Source organism: Felis catus, chromosome E1 (genome assembly GCF_018350175.1).
Source record: "Felis catus isolate Fca126 chromosome E1, F.catus_Fca126_mat1.0, whole genome shotgun sequence".
Classification (NCBI taxonomy): Eukaryota; Metazoa; Chordata; class Mammalia; order Carnivora; family Felidae; genus Felis; species Felis catus.
In genome coordinates this window covers 16,565,806-16,572,144 of record NC_058381.1, presented here as the reverse complement: position 1 = coordinate 16,572,144, position 6,339 = coordinate 16,565,806, and the positions used below count along the sequence as shown (strand labels likewise).

Below are 6,339 nucleotides of genomic sequence, written 5' to 3'. Positions count from 1 at the left end.
CATTTTGAGTTAATTTTTTACATACAGTGTGAGATAGGAATTTAAATTCATTCATTTGTATATGGACATCTTGTTGTGTGGGCAGCATTTGTTGAAAAAACTATTTTTTCTTCCCCAAATGGTGTTGGCACCCTTGCCAGAAACCAACTGACCAAAAACGGGAAGATTTATTTCTGGCCATTCAATTCCATTCCATTGATTTATATATGTCCATTCTTATGCAATTACCACACTGTTTTGATGATGATAGCTTTTTACTAGGTTTTGAAATTAGGAAGTATGAGTTCTCCAACTTTGTTCTTCTTTTTCAAGATTATTTTTTTGGCTATTCCAAGTCCCTTGAATTTCCATGAAACATTAAGATCAACTTATCGATTTCTGCAGGAGAGAACACTGGTATTTTGATAGGAATTTCACTGAATCTGTGGAGCAATTTGGAGTATTGTCATCTTAACAATTTTAACTCATGAGCATGGGATGTCTTTCCAGTTTTTTAGATATTCTTTCATTTCTTTCAAAGATGTCTTGTAGTTTTTGGAGTACAAGACTTACACTTCTTTTGTTAAATTGATTCCTAAGAGTTTTAATTTTTTTGATGCCATTGTAAATGGAGTTGTTTTCCTAATTTCACTTTCAGATTGTTCATTGCTACTTTATAGAAATACAGTTGATTGTTTTTTATTTTATTTATTTTGAGTGTGCACGCAGGCAGGAGAGAGGGGCAGAGGGGGAGAGAGAGAATCTTGAGTAGGCTCTATGTTCAACCCAGGGATCATGACCTGAGCTGGAATCAAGAGTTGGACACTTAATGGGCTGAGCCATCCAGGAGTGCCAAAAGACAGGTGATTTCTGCATGCTGATCATGTGTCCTCCAACCTTGCTGAACTTGTTTATTAGTTCTAATAGTTATTAGTGGAGTCCTTGGGATTTTCTGTGTATAAGATCAGAATCCATCACCTGAAAATATAGTTTTACTTTTTCCTTTTCTATCTGAATGCCTTTCATTTATTTTTTCTGTCTGATTGTCGCAAATGGAACATCTGTACAATGTTGAACAGAAGTAGTAAAAGCAGACATCCTTGGCTTATTCCTGTTTTTAAGGAAAGTTTTCAGTCTTTTACCATTATGTGTGGACTGTATTAATATTTTAATGAACTACTTTTGAGCCACTAGTTCTTTTTTTAAAACTTTTGGAAATAAGGTGCAATGTGATAGTGGCAATGAAAATGCAAATTTAATCATAGTTCAGTCAGTGTTCTTGGTTGCAAGCAACAGAAATTAACTCTAAGTGATTAAGCACAAAAGAAAATTTACTAAGGCGATATTGCTGGGAATGATGGAGAAGTAGGCTCTGAAAATAGTCAAAACAAGGGGTGTCCCAGCAGTAACCAGAACCACAGCCTAAATATTACCATAAATCAGTCCAGGAAGATATTATGACTATGACTGCTGAGCCATCGAATGACAGAGATTGGACAATGTTCCCCAGAGGCCCTGGACATTGCCCCACTGCTAAAAGTGTAGCCCCTGCAAATGGATGTTTCTGCCACCACTACCGTCAGGCACCAGGCACCACAACCAGTTCCCGATTCTTTGTGTCACTTGCTCTCAATCCAAAGTTGGAGAAAGGAGGGTACAAGTTCACTTCTCCTCTTGTCTCTCTTACCTGTAGACGTTTCCCAGTGGTGAGTGGGTATAGAGATCCCCTGTTCACAGCTCACCTTTGGAATAAGACTGGGGAAGTTCAAGGTGCAGCAATCTGGTTGGAAGGAGGTCTTGTGTTGAAACTGCATTTACAGCGTTAACAATTGGTTTTCCTTAGATGTATATTTACTTGGGGTGGCTTTGGGCATATACTGGAGATTATGGAGAGGCTGGTGGTGGCGAACTCCTCCACAATAAGTCACTCTTTGGCATATATAATTCAGACATAGCCAGGTTTAAATCCTGGCTGAGCCACTTAATTTAGTTATGCAGCTTAGGAAAATTATTTGAGTTTTTTCAGTCTCATTTTCTTTGTCTAGGAAATGAAGGCATAATAGTATCTCTTTTACAGGGTCATCGTGGGAGTTAGATGGACAAGGAACATAAAGTGGTTAAGACAGTGTCTTAATAACTGGTTGCTATTGTTCATATTCCTGTGTCAGTCCATTTCTTGGCTACCAGGCTCTTTTCCTTGGAGTCAGCAACAGCCCCTGTTTTTCACTCTAGCTTTTGAACCATCTCTGGCTCCTAGTCTTTTGTATTTCAGCTCCCAGCCAGGGCCAATGTTGTTGAACCAGGGTATCTGATCTACTCAGAAGCAGCATGGCCTCCTATTGAATTTGGTATTGGACTTCTAGTCTTGGCCATGCTATGGGTTGAAAGCTGTCTGGCTTAGAAATGTCTCTCTGCCCCTTCCACAGTTAGCCATGGCACATGGCACATGGCCATGGCACGAAAGAGGGCAGAAGAATCAGGTGTTATATGCAGAGCCTCTGGAGTTCAACTGCCTAGACTCAAACCCACTCACCTCCATCACTAGGTAAGTATTAACTCTGGAGAAGTTATGTAATCCCTAAGTTTCATATTCTGTAAAACCGGGATAGTAATGTTATTTCATAGAGTTGTGATGACTAAATAAATATGTTTATCAGAACAATACTAGGCCAGGAATACTCTGTAGCACTTGCTTTTATTTTATTTTATTAAATTTTTTAAGTCTGGGACTCAAACCTAAGCACGAAGGAATGAGGACACAAGGCAGGAAAATTGTATCTGGTAACTAAGATGCTGAAGTCAGACTGTGCCCAGCAGAAAAACTGGCTCAGGACAAACAGTGAGTTGGTGATGTTGGTTTCTTGGCAGGAAAGTGAAGGATCAGAGGGGGGTATGTGTGCTCATCCCTGGGGATGCTCTGGAGTACAGAAAAAAATATATAACTTCTATTTATATTTCTTTAAAAAAATGAAACTTTTCTGATATCTAATATGTGGATTGATAGTGGCAGGCACACTTGTCTGTATGTGAGTTAAGTGTCTTAAATGGTTTAAGTGAAGTCTCCTGAGACGAATTTGTGTGCTGTAGGGTATCATTGTTAGGGCCATTTTTATAAAAACAAAACCCAAACACCCCCAAGACTTTTAAGTAGTAGAATCTTGTGTGTGGGGGGGGTTGTTTTGTTTTGTTTGATTTTTGTTTATTTGTTTTTGTTTTTAGTAAGTTCTATGCCCAAGGCAGGGCTCAAACTCATGACTCTGAGATCAAGAGTCGCATGCTCTACATACTGTGGCCCTAAGTAGTAGAATCTTTCATTATTGTGTAATGGAATAGGGAGAGACCATAAAAATCAATTGTATCGACAGGTTCATAGGTCATTTTGGGAGTAGAGACCTTAAAAGGATTGCCAACTTAGAGATGAATTACACATTTTTCTCTCTTACAAAAAGACTAGGATTCCAAAATTTCTGACCTTTTCTCTTATGCCAAGTGACCTTCAATACTGTGCTACACAATAGATATTAAAATTATAAATACATTTAAATAGTATCTTTAAAAAAAAGGTGTTTAATAGTGAAGGTGAAAATAAATGCTTTTGCAAAGAAACTCTTTTTACTGAGACCATTTTGAAAATGGATGCTTGGAAATCTGTTGTTATTTTATTCCTGAAATTGACAAAGCTGTAACATTACCTAAGAAACATTTGTATCTTCATGCTTAAAAAAAATTGGAAACACAGCCCTCGAATCTATTAATATTCCAGACATAGGTTTACAATACCTTTCAATTGGCTTGCAAGAATAACTCTTTGACATCAGTAAATGTATTGGCTGAATTTGAATAAAACTTCACATAATTGGTGGATGGAAATGAATATTAGGATTTAGTAATGTAGTTTTAGTGCATTTTAATACTATATTACTTTGTATCATTTTCAGCTATGACAATTAATAAAACCTATTTCCAAAATAAACTGAACTTAGAAATATATTTGTGAATCTCTGAGTCACAAATTATTAAACCAACATTAAAACAAAAACAGTGAAATCTGGGGCACTTGGGTGGCTCAGTCGGTTAATCATCTGACTCTTGGTTTCGGCTCAGGTCATGGTCTCACTGTTTGTGAGTTTGAGCCCCACATTAGGCTCTATACTGACAGTGTGGAGCCTGCTTGGGATTCTCTCTCTCTCTGCCCCTCCTGCACTCTCTCTCAAAAATAAATAAAGTTTTAAAAAACAGTGAAATTTATTCAGGTGTATAGAGAACAAAAATGTTTTTGAACTCTGAAAAATCAAATACAAATTTAGGTAAAAATATTCATTTCCTCTCTATTCCCTTTTAATTTACATTCCTTTTTTTTAAGCTTATTTATTTTGAGAGAGAGATAGAGAGAGAGAGAGAGAGAGAGAGTGTGTGTGTGTGTGTGTGTGTGTACGAGTTGGGGGGGAGGGGCAGAGAGAGAGGGAGAGAGAATCCCAAGCAGGCTCTGCACTGACAATATAGACTTGGGATGCAGACTTGGGGTTCGATCCATGAGATCATGACCTGAGCTGAGATCAAGAGTCGAACACTTAACTGACTGAGCCACCTAAGCGCCCCTTGAATTTATATTCTTATGCCCATTTTACAGTGTTCATATATGTTTAGTCATATGTATACATTGCTTAGAAATAAAGAAATATACTAGAAATTCATGCTCAAGCATTTTCATTGGGAGAGTGTGCTTTCAAAAGAATTTGAAAACCACTGCTTAGAAAGAGAAGTCTGAACCTACGGAAGAGATAAAGGAAGAGAGAGGCAAAAAGATGGTAGGCCAGGAGACCTGTCAGGCACCTCTGGTGTGCGACATTCCACGTCAGCGGTAATAAAAAAGGTTGAATAAGAGTGGTGACATTTTGAATGGAAAGGGACAGATTCAAGAAAACGAAGTGGTGAGAAGACAGAGCAATAAGCTTTGGTGACTGATGGCATGTAGAAAGCAAAGAGAGGAAGGTGTCAATGATTGAACTGAGGAAGAACAAGTTATTGGAGCATAAAACAATGAATTTAATTTTAAACATGTTGAACTTGAGTGCCTTTTGGGACCTTAAGAGAGAGGATCAAAGGAGCAGTTGAAAAAAAGTGAGTGGGTGACAGCAACTAAAAATGTCTTTCCAGTCCATATGTTTTACAGTTCCAACATATTTCTGTAAAGATAATATGTATTCGTGGGAACCAACAGATTTGACTTCTTAAAATATGAGTACCCTTTAGAGGCACATGCATCTCTCTTCCTCCGTCAGGACTTTCTACGGTAGCAGAAAGGGAGTGAATCCAGAATCCAGATTAATGTGGAGACACCGCTCTGGGAAACTCAGCTTCCAAACCCACTCTACCACTTACTAGTAAGGCAACTCTGAAGACTTATTTAACCCTTCTAAGATAGTCCCCCCGTTATTAAATGGGGGGTTATTAAATGGTGGCTTACTAATAATAATTTTACATAGTTACTGTGCAAATGAAAATCAAATAAACTGCATAAAGTACTTATGTCCTTGCCTTGTACAATTTTTAAGCATCATTTAAACATTAAATAAAAATTGGTTCTAATTATTGTCTGGTCTCTGTAGTTCTTGGAAAACAAGTTAGCTGCTGTGATATCTTTTACCTCAGCCTACTATATCAGAGACTACACATTCACATACTTATAAAACTTGGGCCTTGTGTTATATCTGTCCCAAAATAAGTGTTGTTTTCTCCCCTTCAATATTACTATAAACAGTAGCAGCCATGTAGCACACATTTGGTTCTTTGTAATGTTTCATATGAAAACAATCTACTCACATTCCCATGCATGCACACAAGCACATACACACACACTAAAGACTATCCACAAAGTTTTTAGTATCTAAGACCTGAACTGAAAAATAACATTAACATTCCCATATTTGGATCATACCTATAATAATAATTATGCTTATGTTATAAACTGGATGTCTGTGTCTCCCCAAAATTCTTATGTTGAAATCCTAACCTCCAAGGTGATGGCATTAGGAGGTGGGGCCTTTGGAAGGTAATAAGGTCATGAGGATGGAGCCCTCATGAATGGGATTAGTGTCTTTATAAAAGAAACCCTACTGGGGCGCCTGGGTGGCTCAGTCGGTTAAGCTTCCGACTTCGGCTCAGGTCATGATCTCACGGTCTGTGAGTTCGAGCCCCGCGTCGGGCTCTGTGCTGACAGCTCAGAGCCTGGAGCCTGTTTCAGATTCTGTGTCTCCCTCTCTCTCTGCCCCTCCCCTGTTCATGCTCTGTCTCTCTCTATCTCAAAAATAAATAAACGTTAAAAAAAATAAAAAAATATATATCATTTAAAAGAAACCC

General features: G+C 38.1%; 1 long non-coding RNA gene across 1 annotated transcript; it reads left to right on the top strand.

Annotated features, from left to right (window-relative positions):
* Positions 1–727: 727 nt before the first annotated feature.
* On the top strand, positions 728–5,568 carry LOC123382075. The gene is made up of 2 exons (XR_006589849.1): positions 728–2,524; positions 5,262–5,568. It is a non-coding gene; the product is annotated as an uncharacterized LOC123382075 (long non-coding RNA).
* Positions 5,569–6,339: the final 771 nt, after the last annotated feature.